We start from the raw sequence: 20,448 nt of genomic DNA, 5'->3' as shown, positions 1-20,448 counted from the left end.
AAGTAGTTGGAGACTTGTTGGTGTACAATGAATTCTAGGGCTTTTGAAAGGACCAATAATATGCTCACAGGTCTATAGTAGGTTACGTCTTCAGGCGGTGATTTTTTAGCGAGCGGGACGACAACGGCAGCTTTCCATAAGGAGGGATACGCGCCAGTCATTAGTAAATGGTTAAATATGTGAGTTATAGTAGGTAAAATTATGTCAATTATTGTCTTAATAAGTTCTATTTCTATGTGTCTATACCTTTGGACTTCGATTTTATTCTAAATATGGCTTGTTTAACTTGCGAAGGTGTCACATGTGAAAAGTAGAATTTTTCTCTGTCAGGTGCAGGGGAGTTGTAATTGCTGTATAGTGTTCTATGTTTCCTTTCTCTGTCAATGGTATGTCCGGGAGTGGTAAAATATGTATTGAGGGAGTCCAGGGATATGTCAATAGGATGATCGTCTCTTTGTTTACCTATTCCCAAGTATCTTAGTTCTTTCCAAGCCATACCAGGTTGAGTATTTTGTTTTAACAGGGTATGTGCATGTCTAATTCTAGCGTTGCGTACTGCCTGTGATGTTTTATTTCGTAGCTGTTTAAATGCGTCAAAATTGTCTTGTGTCGGTTGTCGCTTAAACTTTCTGTGTGTGGCATCTCGTCTTGCCATTAACTCTTTTACCTGCAGGTTTAACCACGGTGCTGGGGCTCGTGTTACCCGTACTGTTTTCGGCGGGGCGTGTCGATCATAGAACGCTGTCAGATATTCGTTAAATATATTTACTTTAATGTCAACGTCGTCAACTGTCAGTATATGGTGCCATGGAACATTTACTGCGTCTTCAGTAAACATACTGTAGTCAATTTTAGAGAGATCTCTGAATGTAATAGTCCTTGGTTTTGTCTTTCGGGTCTTTAAGGAGTAGGACAAGTATATTAGGTAATGAGCAGAAATTCCTAGTACAGATGTCTGTCCGTGTTGTAGTACTTTGTCTGTATTCTTGACAATCATTAAGTCGATTGTCGTGTGTGACGTGGCGGTGTGGTGAGTAGGGAGTGTTTGCAAAATACTCATATCGCAAGATGTAGTCATGTTTATGAGCTGCCGACATTCGGCATTGTTGTTTCCGGTGTCTGTGTTAAAGTCGCCCATGACAATTACATGTTCATATTGCGGGAGTACGCGCAACAATGCGTTCTCTATGTCCTCCAAATGTCCAATAGCAGGTGGCTTGTAAACCACACAGACAGCACATTTCTGATGGGCTACGATTTATTTCCACGAGCAGGAACTCGGGTCGTCTATTGTACCACACGCAATGATTTATGATATTAGCACAGTTTAGAATTATGTGGAACTTGCACAGTTCACGGTGTCATATTTTAGTCAGTGAAATATGAGATACTTCTATTCTTACTTCCTATTATAGCTTCACCTTTATAACAAATTTGCAAGTATTCTATCACCTTGAAAAATGTCTAGAATCTTACAGTTGTCGCGGAGCAGCAGAAACTTTACGTACGATATGATGTCCTTTTACTATTACAACAGAGTTTGAGTACGGCCAGTATTATATCCTCGCGAATCGCGACGGAGCCAACTTCCTACACACACTGTGCACACATGACCCTGTACACGGGACTGCACGGTTGGAATCAGATGATAAGGGGAGAGTATTTCTACCAAATTTTAAATTGTCATATCTCAGAAACCACTGGATGGATTGATTTCAAATTTTTGGGGTTTTACTTCCAGAACATTAGCTATAATTCAGTGTTGGTCTCGTGTAAATTGGTCCAGGCGTTAAAAAGTTCGTAAAAATACAATTGAGAAACTTCGGTAGGGGAAGTAAGCTGCAAGTGGCGGTGACGTCACTTGACCTTGCTTGACTTGCTTTCTCGCTCGTGGAGTGCAGTAGGTACGAGAACATTCTCTCACATAGCTGTTCACGTAACGGAACTGAATTGTATGCTAGAAAATAAAATTTGTAATTTATATGTGCCAGGGCCTATGCCTTCCTGGTACAATACATTAGGTATGACAAAACACGCAGAAAAACATTATTAGAACTACCTTATTTTCTCCATCTGTACTTCACATTTCACTTAGCTGACTTTAAAATTGCACTGTCTAACTGTATCATGCCATGGAACACTCTACAAGACATGTTTACAGTAATTAGCAGTTCACTTTCAATCAGATCTACTATACACTTTCTTCTAATGTCCATAGTAAATAATGTTATTGACTTTAAGTCCCACTAACTACTTTTTAATGGTTTTCAGAGACGCTAAGGTGCCAGAATTTTGTCCTGCAGGAGTTCTTTTACGTGCCAGTAAATCTACCGGCAACAGGCTGATTTATTTGAGCACCTTCAAATACCACCGGACTGAGCGAGGATCGAACCTACCAAGTTGGGGTCAGAAGGCCAGCGCTCAACCGTCCGAGCCACTCAGCCCAGCTTTTACTGCCTGACCACTTATTAGACATTAAGGAAACAATACGTTCAACCAATGCATTTGACCCAGGAACACTCATTACAAAAGACACAAGTTTTTCCAATTCCTTTAGTTTCTGTTGTCCTTTATGACTAGTAAACACTGACAACCACTTGTTTAACCCTGGATCGCGCGCGCAGGCGGTGTTTGGACCGCACTTTTGAATTATTGATTTGTATTATCGACTAATGCGAACTCAGCCCGATTACGTCCACTGCTAATCTTTGTTTACTCTGCTAAGCATCAGACAGCGCTACTGATAAGTTGTGTAATGCTTCAGTTCAGCGTGGGAACAGTCGTGAAGACAGCCTCCACCGTTCAGCTTGCCGGCAGCGGTCCTAACACCGCAACGCGCACAGAAATGTAAGTATATTTTTGAGCTTACGTTTATTGTTCCAAGCGGTGTTATACATTATTTCCGCTGTAACAGCGTTCCTTGCAGAATGTTTTAGTGACTAATGGAGGTGGATACTTCATTATGTATATAATTGCAGGTATGAAGTATTATACGTATATAAATATAGTAATCTGTTTTTATTTTTTTCACTACACGGATCGAAGAAGATATATGCAACCTGATGACATCCAGCAGTGTCTTATGGAACTCTCGGAGCAAGACGGAGTAGACAGTGACTGTGATTTCGAAAGTGACATTGATTTTGAAGGAGAGGGGTTCGTAGATGATGATCATTCTAGTGACTCCGCACAATCTATTACGAGTGATATTCCAATGGAAGAGGACACGGGGTGCAAAGACGTCAGATTTTATATTGGAAAAGATGGTCAAACGATCTGGAAAAGTACTCCTGTGGTTCTGAATGATTCTAGAACCCGTTCGAAAAATATCGTGAAGACGTTTCCCGGGCCAAAAGCACGTGCACGAAACACTCCAACACCGATGGATGCTTTCCTGCAAATAATTTCCCTAGAAATGATCGATGATATCGTAAGATATACTAACATTTACGTTGCTAATTGTCGGTCAAAGAATCCGGAATCGCGAAGTAGGGACTACAAGGATACTATACGTACCGAGATTATGGCACTTTTGGGGGCATAATTTGTTATTGCAACTAAAAAGGGCAACCGCGCAGATACTTTAGAACTTTGGTCATGAGATGGTACTGGAATGATAATCCTCAGGGCAAATTATAGCTCCAGGCGCTTTCTGTTTTTGATGAGATGTTTGCGTTTTGATGACGTAAGTACTAGAAACGTACGAATTGCGACAGACAGATTAGCAGCCATCAGAGAATTCCATTTTAAGTTTGTTGCTAATAGTCAGGCTTCCTACTCTCCAGGGGAGTTTGTAACAATAGATGAGATGTTGGTAGCTTTCTGTGGCCGCTGTGGATTTATCCAGTATATGCCTCTAAAACCAGCTAAGTATGGGCTCAAATTCTACGCTCTGTGCGACAGTAGAACATTTTACACGTTCACTTTGGAACTCTACTGTGGCAAACAAGCCGAAGGTCCTTACAGTTGTTCCAACAAACCGGTGGACATCGTCAAAAGACTAACTGACCCAATAAAGAATTCACATAGGAATGTTACCACTGATAATTACTATAGTAGCGTTCCATTAGCCGAATACCTATTGGAGCAAGGACTGACATTCATTGGAACACTAAAAAAAAATAAAAAGGAAATACCTCCCGAATTTCTAATGGACAAATCTCGCCAGGTGGGCTCTAGCATGTTTGGATTCCAACCTGATATGACGCTAGTGTCCTATGTGACGAAAAAGAAGACAGTTGTCCTTCTTCTATCAACTATGCACGATACAGGTGAAATTGATCCCTCAACTAATAAACCATTCGTCATCGTTGACTATAATGGGACCAAGGGTGGCACAGATACTGTTGATCAGATGTGTTCTACATATTCAACAGCAAGGAAAACCAGGCGATGGCCTCTTGTAGTGTTTCTTCGTGAACTCGATATTGCAGGTATAAACTCGTACAAGATATTTCTGGCCAACAGCCCATCAAAGGATTGTGTGAGAAGGAAATATCTCACTGAATTGGGATTGAGTCTGATGGAGGTAAATCTCCGAGAAAGAGCTCAGCTTCTGTCTCTTCCAAGTGATTTGCAGGTATTCTTATCTAAGTTTCGTGAAGCCAAGGAGACTATGAAGTGTGCATCATAAAAGAAAATCTGCTTCATTTGTGGAACGCACAAAAATACGAAGACTGGTGTTACCTGTGACCTATGTCGTCGAAATGTGTGCCGCAATCATAGTCAGCATACGGTTACCTGTGAAAAGTGCAGTCAAGAAGCTGAAGATGAAAACTAAATGTGCTTCATTTCATTGGGAACAGTAATCTGCTATTTGATTTCATAACCCTATGTAGCGGAGTCCCGTGTTTGAATTTCTTGACTTGCATTTGTGTGTTCTCTAAAACATGTTCAATTTCATGAAGTGTATATATGTTTGCCTTTTTAGAATACACATGACATCTTTCAATTATTTCAATCAATTTTCTTAACCTAAGAACGATAAAATTCACATAATGTGCGAGAAAGTAGGCAAACTACGTTGTGCGGTCCAAACACCGCCGCGCGCACAGTAGCGTGATACGGAGTGGCGCGCGCGGTCCAGGGTTAAGGCATCTTCTGTACTCTCCAAGATACTGGGCTAGCTATTTGTTCTACGTCGCACCGACACAGATAGGTCTTATGGCGACGATGGGATAGGAAAGGCCTAGGAAATTGAAGGAAGCGGCCGTGGCCTTAATTATGGTACAGCCCCAGCATTTTCCTGGTGTGAAAATGGGAAACCACGGAAAACCATCTTCAGAGCTGTCGACAGTGGGGCTCAAACCCATTATCTCCCGATTACTGGATACTGGCCGCACTTAAGCGACTGCAGCTATCGAGCTTGGTAAGATACTGGCAGGAATGTTCCCAACAAGACAAAACTCTTCATACAGTTACTCCATATCAATTACTTTAGTTAATTTTTTTTTTTTGCAAGATGCTTAACGTCGCACCGACACAAATAGGTCTTGTGGTGACGATGGGACAGGAAAGGGCTAGAAGTGGGAAGGGAGCGACTGTGGAATTATTCAAGGTACAGCCCCAACATTCGCTTGGTATGAAAATGGGAAACCATGGAAAACCATCTTCAGGGCTGCCAACAGTGGGGCTCGAACCCCTATCTCCCAAATACTGGATACTGGCTGCACTTAAGCGACTACAGCTATCGAGCTCGGTTTATTTCACTTAACTGGAGGGATTTCACTACAGCTTCCAGGGAAGAAAAATCTATGCTTCTGTTTAAATCAAAAGCTTGTACCTTTGCTGCAACATTCTCCTCCAAGAAATCCTATGATTTCTGTAGATAGTTTAAGGCTTCTTGATAGAACTGCAAAAAACTTATCTCCAGTTTGGTTCTTTCTGAAGAAGATAGAGGTTCCATGGCTTAACTGCATTTCCAAAGAATTGATCTTATTCTCTTTGTTTCAGTTTTCTCTTCAGTAAGCACAATGCATCATAACCATAAGCTTCAACCATATAAATAGTGTCTCTTTGTAAGATCTTGATGCACTGAGCTACATTGCTGAAGAATAGTAAATGGATTTCTAACAATATATCCTCAAGCTCATCTTCTTGATCAAAATATATCTCAAGAACTTTGGAACAGTCCTCTCCCAATGATCTGAAGTAGCTTTTGATGGCAGGCCAGTTGTGGATTAATCTTTCTACTGTACGTTCTAAAAAAACCAGCGAGTTGTAACGTGTCTCAATATCTGCATCCATTCAACATCTACAAACTCAAAATATTTCTTCCGGTCTTCACGGCCCTTTGCAGGCATGGAAAAATGTCTATGTATTTTCACAATAATATATTTTTCTATGTCTATATCCAGGCAATCAGTTACATGCCTCGTTGTATTGTGGACAATGTGAGCTAAACAATCTGACTTCAAAATTCTGCCATGTGCATCATAAAAAAAAAAAAAAAAAAAAAAAAAAAAAAAAAAAAAAAAAAAAAAAAAAGAATTGTGCTTACCATGGTTGACATTAATGCTGTCTGCAGTACCGGTATAAGCAGTAATCTTCTCTAAAGGCAGGCCATTTTCATTGACTACGTTAATGACACACTCATGAACTGAACTTGCGGTTTCATTGGCACTTTCATCATAAAAGTCCAGCAACTTGTTTTGTACACCATTTGTAGCTGTGAAGTATCTTACACAGAGGAGGAAAATTTTACTATTACCTTTATTGCTGGCATCTGTTGCAAATGAAAAGCAACAGCTTTTAGAAACAAGTTCTCTCAACATCTTATGAGACTTTGTAGCCAATATATCTTGCACCAAATTTTCTCCCATCGTTTTTCCACATGAAACACTGATGGCAATACTGAATTCTCCAAAAATATGACATACCAGTTTATTCGAACAATCCATGCTGGCATAACTAAGGTTATGTTTTACAGTATGAAACACAAAAGTTAATTCTGCTGCAGTCACTTTATCTTGCTGTATTTGAGAGGTCACTTGATTAGAAAAATACGAATTCAGATTTTTCTTTTCATTTTGTGATCTTGTATTTGCTTTATGGGTTTCAGTTCTAGCATGTTGCTTAAGATCTGACTCACTGCCGTGAGATATAGAGAATTCACGCACACATATGGAACATTGGGCCTTGTGCATTGTCCAATAACAGGTTTCACCCACGTGTATGACGATTCCCAGCTCTTTTGATATGACGTTGCCCGTTTAACTTTCTTCTTAGGAGTTGTATTCACTGAATTTCCATCAGAATCTGACATCTTAACACAGATGTCTTCGATGAGCTTTGATAACTTCACAATATACGTACATTTAGTCTCAAACATTTTGTGATCTTGTATTTGCTTTATGGGTTTCAGTTCTAGCATGTTGCTTAAGATCTGACTCACTGCCGTGAGATATAGAGAATTCACACACACATATGGAACATCGGGCCTTGTGGAAATTGGAATGGAAGACCTATGGAAGTACGCGGCAGAAGATGAGGTAAATAACCCAGCATTCTCAGTTTTACCAGCAAATGGTGAGACATCATGAGATTTCCTTCTTCTGAGGCTCCAAAGAGAGAAAAAAAAAAAATAATGGAGCTACTTTGAACTTCAGCGGCGCTCAAATCAAATACGAATTTTACAATATTTCGAGGAGAAAAAAAAAAGACAAATGCTCATTTTTATGGGACAACAGTTCATAATATGGGGCCCAAAACATTTTCACCCCAAATACAGGATGTCCCATAAAATGTGGGACAGATGGCAACTCCATCGATAGCAAGCTTGTTTGTGTCATTCTTGGTGAATATTTAGCATGTCTAATTCAAGTGTACAAAATTTATATGATGAAACCACACTGGATGGTGTTATGGAAGACTTGGGTTCTGGATTGAGGACAAGGATAAATAATACACACCAAGTGAACATGATGATTCTGAAACTTCCAGGCAAGTTAACTTAGACTGGTGTGAAGTGGGTTCTCTAATGCAGTTTTATACTGCTCCCTAAAAGTTTTTGGCGGTTTCCTGTATGCAGCAACTCGACGTGAGCCTGTCATGAAGCGATGAATGGCGGGAAGCAAATTACTCGTTGTAAACAAGGATACCTGTGCCAATTGACCAATTAGATTGGAATCTGTATATGTTTTAGTAGGTATGTCCTCAATATTTGTCAAATTTCAAAACATTGACCTAAATGGCATTCATAGCTGCATCAGAATGTTTTCATTTGTAGAAATTATCTCCATAAATTTATATGTAAAAACTCCTGCACAGTTATGATAAATAAAAGTCATTTTTGTGCAGAGGAAAGTGTGATCTTTCTAAATATATATACAAGTAGCAAAGAAATATATCATAACTGAGCATTTTATAAATACATAAAAAATTGTTAAAAATATTGATAAATTTATGAATATCTCAAAAACTGTTATTAATAGAAACTTGAAACATTGTATGTCGTATCATGCTGATACTGACATTAAATGATCAAAATTCTAAGGTGATAGGATGAAAACTGTGGATTTTAGAATTTTCACAGATGCATTGCCTTAATTCTGGCACTTGATATGAAGAATTTGTGCCAAAAAACTCAACAGCAGTTTTTCAAATCATAAGAGGTCATATGTATTTTTTTTTATTGCATGAATAAAGAATTTGTTCACTACTGAAGAATGTTGGTGCAGCATATCTTAAAAGCTCTCAAAGATGAACTTGCAACAACTTCCAGAATGGCAAAGGAGGTCAGTTCTACAGTGACGATACTACATGCGATGCAGCATATCTTACAAGCTGTCAAAGATGAACTTGCAACAACTTCCAGAATGGCAAAGGAGGTCAGTTCTGCAGTGATGATACTACATGCGATACAGTTTGTCACTGATAGTTGGAAAAAAGTCATGTCCAAAACTGCTTTGCTCATTACAGTTTTATGGAGCTCAGCTATGAAAGTTCCAATGCAGAAGTTAGGGATATCATGGAGGAATTGCAACATGTAACCAACTGTAAAGAGTTTTCATGCGCTGATGTCGTCGATCTGCTGTGACGACGACAACAAACATTTTGACAACTAAATCAAGGAACAGATTGCAAAAAAGAATGGTATCGAAGAACTGGAAAGCGATGATTACACCGATGACATCCCACCGATTCGTGTGTCTACTCGAGAGGCGAAGAAATGCATTGACCAACTTTGGTGGTACTTTATGCATGAGGGTAACGGGGCATCGTTGGACAACTGTACGGACTTCATTCTGATACAGCATATGAAGAATCTGTGTCAAAAAACTGAACAGCTGTTTTTCAAATCATAAGAGGTTGTTTGTACTTTTTTTCACTGCATGCATAGTTCTCATTTTTATTTCAGTAGGCATGAATGTTGGGTACTGTAATCACACACTGATAACATTATACATGTGTACTAATGTACTATCTATTTATTTTAGCACCCACTCGTCTAATTTCAGTATAAAAATTTGAGAATTAATTTTAGTGAGACATCTGGTTAACTGAGACGAAGTGGCTTCCTCCCAATGTGTCTCTCATAAGCGACTTCAACTGTATTACGAATAGAAATACTTTGAGTTCTTTCTTACTTATAAAAACTCAGTAAAATCCAGAGTGTAACAAAAAACATTCCTGCAGTGACATCTCAAATTTGTTGGAAATTTTATTTTTTAAAATTTTTTGTGTGCCTATATCCAATGTTTTACCACTTCAAACTTCATCCATACCATGTTCAATGCATAAAATATTATTTTGCTTTTCTATGACATCTTTCTAGAATAACTTTTCAGATAGGATAGAAGGTACCTTGAACCAAACTTTAAAGGATTATTGAAAACAATAAGTGTAGCACAGTGCAAAGCACTGATACGCAAAAAAGCAAATAATCTGTCAAATGTTTGCTGTGGTCTAGTAGGACTACTCTCAAGGCTTGGAACGATCTGTTGATCATTGTAAGGTGTAAGTTATATCAACAATAGTATCTTGAATTTTTTTGTCATACGTTATATACAAGGATTTAATTAAAAATGGCACATGAATCATTGATGAATATTTTGCAATGCAGTCCCAGGAAGCCTCATAGTGAAGCTCTCTCTATGCAGAGCACAGATATGAGCACAAAGGCATGAAGCAGTATCACGGTCAGACAACTTTGGTGGAGTAATATGATAAAATTACCGAAGCACATGTATTTATAGCAAAGGTATAGGTAAATATGTTTCTAACCGATGGAGAAGTATGATAGAATTCAGCGGAAGCTGCTTGGGTGTATGCAGAACTATTTTTTGGAAATCAGAGCTCTATACTGGTGGATGACTACAGAGATTTATCCAACACTAGAAACAAAATGCTCTCCTATGCACAAGCTGGACCTGGACATCCCAGCAAAGAGTCAACAAATCAGAGCAATGGTGGGAATATCCCATTGTACTGCCTTTAAAAACATGGGAAGACCTGAAATACCTATCACTATCTGGAGCCATGTATAAAACTTGTAATTACTAAAATGATTTGCAATCACAAATTGCATTTGGTAAATAATTCCATAGTAAACTAGCACACTTTGTGAAACATGTACTGTTTATAAGTAAGACACCTTTTACTAGAAATGGAATGTTCATTTTCATTTTTCTTGTGAATGGGCACAGGAAAATAAAATTATTTTTTTTTTTGGAGAAAATTCCCTGAACCAGCACAGAACGCCTCCACCTGGATGATAGCTTTTATCATTTAATCTTTTGGTATCACTTGGGTAGTTGAAGCTTGTCATAAAGAGAGTAAACACCATTAAGTGGTGGGCAAACTCCAAGAGAATGTTTACTGACTGTACTGATCGTGTATTGCCCAACAATGGTGGATATTAAAAGCACGTGTTGAAAAACTGCTCCATTTTATTTAAGAAAGTCTTATTTGAGTCTTTTTAACTTAAATGTGCAATAAACTTGCTTGCTGTGCAATATTATCTGAAGGTACATCATTTTGACTAAAACATTTCACTTTATTATAGATTTTCATTGATAAATATTTCAGAATGTTGGCTGCAGTATTTTATATTATGAAATCTACAGTTAATAATGGACAAAATAATTTCCACTAACCTGATAAAACTTCCTTTTGAAAACCAATATTTCTTTAATACTGCTGTGTGCATAAAGCCTCCAGCTAATCCCAGGAGAGAAAGGAAGGCAATTAGGGACTGGATACATTTGAAGAGAGTGCTTATGATTGTAACTCATGAAAGTAAGATATGTAAGAGTAGCTGCTATGCTGCTAGGTTTCAAAACATACAGATTTTCTGAGACATGGTGAAAATTGCAGAAATTTTACTTCCTGCCTTTCAACTATCTTACCAGTACTACAGCCAATCCTAAGCCAAAAAAAAATACATACCTATTTCTTAACTACTAAAACAAATCAAACATGAATTTTCCACCCTGAATTCAGTGTAAATTCTTAAACGTGCTCTAAGATGTATCTCATCTAGTTAATTTCTTGCTTGTTTATTGTGTAAAGGGGCCTAATATCTAGGTCATTGGTCCTAGTTAATTTGTTCAGGACTCAATTTATCAATATTCTCATCGGTATAAATGTTGAATTTGGAGTAGGCCAATGAAAATGTACAACATTTTGACCACTTTCTGTCTATTTAATAAGGCAACAATATGAAACATCCATACTAATCCTTCCAATATCAGGTAGGCTATATCATATTGGTTCGAACCCCACTGTCGGCAGCCCTGAAAATGGTTTCCTGTGGTTTCCCATTTTCACACCTGACAAATACTGAAGCTGTACCTTAATTATGGCCAAGACTGCTTCCTTCCCACTCCTAGCCATAAGACCTATCTATGTCTGTGCAACATAAAGCCAATTGTAAAAAAAATGTATATATAATTGCCTTGTACACCATATCTGACATTGCACAAACTAATCTGAACAGCTATTTTACTTACCATAGAAATTCACGATGGAGTATTGTAACCCACATGAAGTTCATACTGGCTGTTTATGACAGAAGTATCAATTCCCAAGAATCTCTCCTGTAGTACTGCCAAGTGTTTCCTGCATAGAAGGATACAAATGTAACAAACATTCCAGATTTGTCAGCATAAGACAAGGGGGAGCATGAAATCATGCATCATACTATGAATTACAAAAAACAACCCCTGTAAGTTTGCCTAATGAGGAAGAGCAGCAATCAAAAAGCTACCACACTGGAACAACATGCTTTTCCATGAATTTTTAAGGATTACTATAACAGTATACATTGCATGCTCAAAAGTCACAGGAAGGGGTGTCCCATTAGATAATGTGCCGTGTATGACCCCTGAGCGTTGCGGCTAACTGCGGTGTAGCTGAGCAGTCTGTCACAGACACCAGTGTTGTGAAGATGGCAACACGTCATTAGTTAACCGACTTTGAATGTGGGACGATCATCAACACTCAATGCATTGCGGAGATTACACATGAAATCGGGTTTCCGAGGTCAACAGTGTCGAGGGTGGATCTTCAATATCGCAGAGAGAATGGTACCACCCGCGTAAACTGCTGCACAGGAAGACCACAGGTGTTTAATGAACGGACATGATGTTGACTCTGCAGAACCATACTGGACGCTTGACGGGCTACTGTGAGTCAGATCACCACTCAGTTGATGTTTGGAATCAGGAACCCATTTCTCCAAGGACTGTAAGGAGGATGAAGACCAACTCGTGTCCCTCAACGCAGAGGTCAACGACGTGCATGGGCCCGCGAACATTGGTAATGGACCCTGGAACAGTGGGGGGCGTGTGGTATGGTCTGATGAATCCCGGTTCCAGTTGTATCGAGCTGATGGGCGCGCGAGAGTGTGGTGTATGCCCCATGAAGCTATGGATCCTGTGCGTCAACAAGGTTGTGTCCAGGTGGGAGGTGGTCGAGTTCTTGTCTGGGCGGCATTCTCGTGGTCACAATTAGGCCCCATTTTCAGGCTGCACGGAGTACAGACAGGTGCACATTATGTGGCCATTCTTTCAGAACATCTGCATCCATTTCTGGCCCTAGAGTACCCTGATGGAGATGTCACGTTTCAACAGGACAGCGTGTCATGTCACCGCTCTGTGGTGGCATGCAGGTGGTCAGAGGAGCAACTCGTTATTAACATCACATTTAGTGTCTTCCCATGACTTTTGGCTGCTCAGTGTATATTACTACATATATATTACTATAACAGTACTATAACTATTACTCCCCTGTGAACCAAGTGACCCTGCGTGTCCCAAAGAAGCAGGTAGCCGAGCCGTAGGTGCAACCATATCGGAAAGGTAGGCTATCTGTCGAGAGACGAGACTAGCAAATGGTTCATCGAATGGGGGTAACAGCCTTTCAGAACTTGCAAGGGCGGCAGTCTAGATGATTGATATGATATTGTTATAATACTCGACATGGCTTAGCTTAGTTGATACTGCTACACAGCTGAAAGCAACGGGAAACTACAGTCGTAACTAACTCCCGAGAACATGCTGCTCTCTCTGTATGAATGATGTACTAATGATGGCTTCCTCCTGGGTAAAATATTTCGGAGGTAAAACAGTCCCACATTCGGATCTCCGGGAGGGGACTACACAATAGGCGCCAATCATCAGGAAGATCGATAATGACATTCTGCGAGTCGGAGCGTGGAATGTTAGAAGTTTGAATCGTTGTGGTAGGTTAGAGAATCTGAAAAGGGGAATGGATAGACTAAAGTTAAATGTAGTTGGTGTAAGTGAAGTACATTGGTAGGAAGAGCAAGATTTTTGGTCAGGTGACTACAGAATTATAAACACAAAGTCAAACAGGGGTAATACAGGAGTTGGTATAATAATGAATAAGAAAATAGGGCAGCAGGTAAGCTACTATGACCAGCATAGTGAAAGGATTATTGCTGTCAAGACAGACACCAAGCCAATGCCCACCACAGTAGTGCAGGGCTATCTGCCTAATAGTTTAGCGGATGATGAAGAAATCAAAAGCATATATGAAGAGATAGAAGATTTAATACAATATGTAAAGGGTGACGAGAATCTAATTGTGATGGGAGACTGGAATACAGTGGTAGGCCAAGGAAGAGAAGGCAATACAGTAGGAGAATTCGGATTGGTACAAAGAAATGAAAGAGGAAGCCAGCTGGTTTAATTCTGCAGCAATCATAATTTAGTCTTTGCTAACACTTGGTTCAAATACCACAAATGATGGCTGTATATGTGGCCGAGACGTGGAGACACTGGAAGGTAACAAATAGACTTCTTTATGATTACGCAGAGATTCAGAAACCAGGTGTTGGACTGCAAGACTTCTCCAGGAGCAGACGTGGACTCTGATCACAACGTGTTGGTCATGAAATGCCATCTGAAGTTGAAGAAACTGAAGAAAGGAAGAAATGCAAGGAGATGGGATTTAGACAAGTTGAAAGAAAAGAGTGTGAGGGAAACACAGTAGAGGAAGAAAGGACAGTCGTGAAGAATGAGAACAGTAAGGCTGCTGAAGAAAAGATAGGAAGAAAGGAAAGATCAACTAAGAATCAATGGATAACTCAGGAGATACTAGACCTGACTATTAAACGATGAAAGTACAAGAATACTAGAAATAAAGAGAGCAGAAAAGAATTCAGGTGATTAAAGAATGAAGTGGATAGAAAGTGCAAGGTAGCTAAGGAAAAATGGTTGAAAGAGAAATGCAAGGATGTTGAAGGTTGTATGGTCCTAGGAAAGGTAGATGCTGCATACAGGAAAATCAAGGAAACCTTTGGAAAAAAAAGAAAAGAAAAGGAGAACTGGGTGTATGAATATTAAGATCTCGGATGGAAAACAACTCCTAGGAGAAAGAAGAAAAGTCAGAAAGATGGCAGAAACATATCAAACAGTTGTATCAAGGTAAAGAAATAGATGATCGAGTTCTTGAAAAAGAAGAGGCTGTTGATGCAGATGACATAGGAGACCCAATTTCGAGGTCAGAATTCGACAGAGCTTTGAGTGACCTAAGCAGGAACAAGGCACCGAGAATTGAAGACATACCCTCAGAATTAGACTGCCTTAGAAGAAACCAGCGTAGTGAAGTCATTCCGTTTAGTGTGTAAGATTTATGATACAAGAGATGTGCCCTCCGATTTTCGGCAGAATGTTGTTATACCTATTCCCAAGAAAGCCGGTGTTGACAAGTGTGAAAACTACCATACCATTAGTTTAGTATCTCACGCCTGCAAGATTTTAACATGTATTATTTGCAGAAGAATGGAAAAATAAGTTGAAACTGAGTTGGGAGAAGATCAATTTGGCTTCAGAAGAAATATGGGAACACATGAAGCAATCCTGACTTAATGCCTGATCTTACAGGACCAAATTAAGAAAGACAAGCCCACGTACATGGCATTCGTAGATCTAGAAAAGGCATTCGATACCGTTGATTGGACCAAGCTATTTGAGATTTTGAAGGTGACTGGGATCAGATACCGAGAAAGAAGAATTATCTACAATCTACAAAAATCAGTCTGCAGTGATAAGAATCGAGGGCTCTGAAAAAGAGGCAGTAATCCAGAAAGGAGTGAGGCAAAGTTGCCATTTGTCCCCTCTCCTTTTCAATGTTTATACAGAACATGCAATAAAGGAAATCAGAGAGGAATTTGGAAAGGGAATCAATCTGACTCTGCAAAAGATCTGGAGAAATTGCTGAATGGTATGAACAGAGTCTTCGGGAAGGAATACAAGATGAAAATAAATAAGTCGAAAACATAAGTAAGGGAGTGCGGTCGAAGAAAGTCAGGTGATGCAGGAAATATTAACTTACGAAATAAAGTCTTAAAGGACGTAGATGAGTACTGTTAATAATGGCAGAAGTGAGGAGGATACAAAATGCAAACTAGCACAACCAAGGAGGGCCTTTCTTAACACTCCAGTGGCCGCGCGAAGAAAAGTCATGTCAGTGGTCGCACGGATCACAATTGTGATCCATTTCTTTTTGTGATATACGGCTATTCTATAGTATTTATTCAATGAATATGATTATGCATTGTGAAAAGTACTCTATTTTCTGTACAATATAATATAATTATGCATGCATTTATAAAATATACCTGAAAAATTACCGGACATTGTGATTTGTCTCACTTACTCCCTCCATAATGTTTTTGAGGTACCTCACTCTCTGGTTAATTCAGCCATCGATTTATATTTTCATAGTCACCCATTTTGTACCTATATACCAATAATTAATATAAACTCATAAAATGGAGTAGATATATGCACATGAACTGAAATTAGACACCGTAAAAAGAAAACAAAGTCAAAATAAGTCACGCTAGTGGTCGCACGGATCACAGATGTGATCCGCAAGAATAAATTGTTCTATAACGCAACAACCATCAGTCAAGTTTAGCAGATTACTGCATTATCAGAGAGGGTATGGGGCACAAGGAAGGTACACGGACGCTCAAGGTCAACAATCATACCAAAAAACAGGAGCAAAAAAACTAAACACCTGGATCACTATTGTGATACGCGCGACCACTGGAGTGTTAAGAAAAGAAATTTGTTCACTTCGAACATTGATATAGGAATTAGAAAGATATTTTCAAAGACTTTCGTCTGGAGCGTGGCATTGTATGGAAGTGAAACATGGACAATATCATGCTCAGAAAGAAAGAGAATAGAAGCTTTTGAAATGTGGTGTTACAGAAGAATACTGAAGGTGAAATTAGACAGAATCACGAATGAACAGATACTGAATCGAATTGATGAGAGGAAAGCGATTTGGCTAAATTTGACCAGGACAGATACTGTAGAATGATACGACACATCTTAAGACACCCAGAACTTGTACAGCTGGTTTTTGAGAGAAGTGTAGGTGGTAAGAACGGTAGGGGTAGACCATGTTACGAATATGACAAGCAAATTAGAGCAGATGTAGGATGTAGTAGTAGTGTAGAAATGTTTTTTTTTTTTTTTGCTAGTGGCTTTATGTCGCACGGACACATATAGGTCTTATGGCGACAATGGGATAGGAAAGGCCTAGGAGTTGTAAGGAAGTGGCCGTGGCCTTAATTAAGGTACAGCCCCAGCATTTGCCTGGTGTGAATATGGGAAACCACGGAAAGCCATCTTCAGGGCTGCCGACAGTGGGATTCGAACCCACTATCTCCCGAAAGCAAGCTCACAGCCGTGTGCCCCTAACTGCACGGCCAACTTACCCGGTGTGTAGAAGCGAAAAGGTTGGCACATGATAGGGTGTTATGGAGCGCTACATCAAACCAGTCTATGGACTGAAGACTCAAACAACAACTTTAACAGATCTATCACATTTTCCATATGTGTAAAAATAATATCACAAGTGTCTTAAAACAGAACTAACCATACCATATTTGGTTCACTGGTACCTATTGCCAAGATATTAAATACCTAATTATATTTGTCACTGCCTCGTCTGCAAACCATGTGACCTTGCCGCGGTGGGGAGGCTTGTGTGTCCCAATGAGGCAGATAGCCGAGCCGCAGGTGCAACCATATCGGATGGGTATCTGTTGAGAGACCAGACTAAGGAATGGTTCATCGAAAGGGGGGTAGCAGCCTTTCGAAAGTTGCAAGGGCGGCAGTCTAGGTGATTGACTGGTACGGCCTTGTAATAATACTCAACATGGCTTAGCTATGTTGATACTGCTACATGGCTGAAAGCATAGGGAAACTACAGCCGTAACTAACTCCCGAGGACATGCAGCTCTCTCTGTATGAATGATGTACTGATGATGGCTTCCTCCCGGAGGTAAACTAGTCCGCCATTCGGATCTCCGGGTGGGGACTACACGAGAGGCGCCAATCATCAGGAAGATGGATAATGACATTCTGCGAGTCGGAGCATGGAATGTTAGAAGTTTGAATCGTTGTGGTAGGTTAGAGAATCTGAAAAGGGAGATGGATAGACTAAAGTTGGATGTAGTCGGTATAGGCTAAGTGAAGTACGTTGGCAGGAAGAACAGGATTTTTGGTCAGGCGACTACCGAATTATCAACACAAAATCAAACAGGGGAAATGCAGGAGTTGGTTTAATAATGTATAAGAAAATAGGGTAGTGGGTAAGCTACTACGACCAGCATAGTGAAAGAATTACTGTCGTCAAGATAGACACCAAACCAATGCCCACCACAATAGTGCAGGTCTATATGCCTACTAGTTCAGCGGATGATAAGGAAATCGAAAGAATATATGAAGAGATGGAAGATTTAATACAATACGTAAAAGGTGAAGAGAATCTAATTGTGATGGGAGACTGGAATGCAGTGGTAGGCCAAGGAAGAGAAGGTAATACAGTAGGAGAATTTTGATTGGGTCAAAGGAACAATAGAGGAAGTCGGTTGGTTGAATTCTGCACTGATCATAATTTAGTCCTTGCCAATATTTGGTTCAAACACCACAAACGACGGCTGTATACATGGATGGGACCTGGAGACACTGGAAGGTATCAAATAGACTTCATTATGACTAGGCAGAGATTCAGAAACCAGGTGTTGGATTGCAAAACTTTCCCAGGAGCAGATGTGGACTCTGACCACAACTTGTTGATCATCAAAATGCCATCTGAAGTTGAAGAAATTGAAAAAAGGAAAGAATGCAAAAAGATGGGATCTAGACAAGTTGAAAGAAAAGAGTGTGAGGGATTGTTTCAAGGAACATGTTGCACAAGGGCTAAATGAATAGGCTGGAGTAAAAACACAAGAGAGGAAGAGTGGATAGTCATGAAAAATTAAGTCAGTAAGGCTGCTGAAGAAATGCTAGGAAGGAAGAAAACATCAGCAATGAATCAGTGGATCACTCAGGAGATACTAGACCTGATTGATGAACGACGAAAATACAAGAATGCTAGAAATGAAGAGGGCAGAAAAGAATACAGGTGATTAAAGAATCAAGTGGATAGAAAGTGCAAGGTAGCTAAGGAAGAATGGCTGAAGGAGAAGTGCAAGAATGTCGAAGGTTGTATGGTCCTGGGAAAGGTAGATGCTGCATACAGGAAAATCAAGGAAACCTTTGGAGAAAGGAAATCTAGGTGTATGAATATTAAGAGTTCAGATGGAAAGCCACTTCTAGGGAAAGAAGACAAAGCAGAAAGATGGCAGGAGCATATCCAACAGTTGTATCAAGGTAAAGGAGTTGATAATTTGGTTCTGGAACATGAAGAGGCTGTTGAAGCTGATGAAATGGGAGACCCAATTTTGAGGTCAGAGTTTGACAGAGCTGTGAGTGACCTAAATAGGAACAAGGCACCTGGAATTGATGACATTCCCTCTGAATTACTAACTGCCTTAGGAGAAACCAGCATGGCAAGGTTATTCCATTTAATGTGTAAGATGTATGAGACAGGAGAAGTCCCATCCGATTTTGGGCAGAATATTGTTATACCTATTCCCAAGAAAGCTGGTTCTGACAAGTGTGAAAACTACCACACCATTAGTTTAGTATGTCATGCCTGCAGAATTTTAACACGTATTATTTACATAAGAATGGAAAAACAAGTTGAAGCTGAATTGGGACAAGATCAATTTGACTTCAGAAGAAATGTAGGAACACGTGAAGCAATCCTGACTTTACGCCTAATCTTAGACGATCGAATCAAGAAGGACAAGCCCACGAACACGGCATTCATAGATCTAGAAAAAGCATTCAATAATGTTGATTGTACCAAGCTATTTAAGATTCTGAAGATGATTGGGATCAGATACCGAGAACGAAGAATTATCTACAATCTGTATAAAAATCAGTCTGCAGTGATAAGAATCGAGGGCTTTGAAAAAGAAGCAGCAATCCAGAAAGGAGTGATGCAAGGCTGCAGTTTGTCCCCCGTCCTTTTCAATGTTTACATAGAACAGGCAGTAAAGGAAATCAAAGAGGAATTTGGAAAGGGAATCAGAATCCAAGGAGAGGAAATCAAAACCTTGAGGTTTGCTGATGATAATGTTATTTTATCTGAGACTTCAGAAGATCTTGAGAAGCTGCTGAATGATATGGACGAAGTCTTGGGTAAGGAGTACAAGATGAAAATAAATAAGTCCAAAACAAAAGTAATGGAGTGCAGTCGAACGAAGGCAGGTGATGCAGGAAATATTAGATTAGGAAATGAAGTCGTAAAGGAAGTAGATGAAAATTGTTACTTGGGTAGTAAAATAACTAACGATGGCAGAAGTAAAGAGGACATAAAATGCAGACTAGCACAAGCAAGGAAGAGCTTTCATAAGAAAAGAAGTTTGCTTACTTCAAACATTGATATACTGTAGGAATTAGAAAGATGTTTTTGAAGACTTTCGTGTGGAGCGTGGCATTGTATGGAAGTGAAACATGGACGATAACTAGCTCAGAAAGAAAGAGAATAGAAGCTTTTGAAATGTGGCGTTACAGAAGAATGCTGAAGGTGAGATGGATAGATCGAATCACGAATGAAGAGATACTGAAC

The 20,448-nt window shown here is 39.6% G+C and overlaps 1 long non-coding RNA gene across 1 annotated transcript in view; it reads right to left on the bottom strand.

The window, feature by feature from the left end:
- Positions 1-20,448, bottom strand: part of LOC136862996 (uncharacterized) — a 69,816-nt gene that overhangs the window by 30,102 nt on the left and 19,266 nt on the right. The window contains exon 2 of the long non-coding RNA XR_010859109.2: positions 11,952-12,060. This is a non-coding gene — a long non-coding RNA (uncharacterized lncRNA). The remainder of the gene's footprint in view (positions 1-11,951; positions 12,061-20,448) is intronic.

This window comes from Anabrus simplex, chromosome 2 (genome assembly GCF_040414725.1).
Source record: "Anabrus simplex isolate iqAnaSimp1 chromosome 2, ASM4041472v1, whole genome shotgun sequence".
Taxonomy (NCBI): Eukaryota; Metazoa; Arthropoda; class Insecta; order Orthoptera; family Tettigoniidae; genus Anabrus; species Anabrus simplex.
Note: the sequence above shows the minus strand (reverse complement) of the source record. Positions and strands in the feature narration are given on the sequence as shown.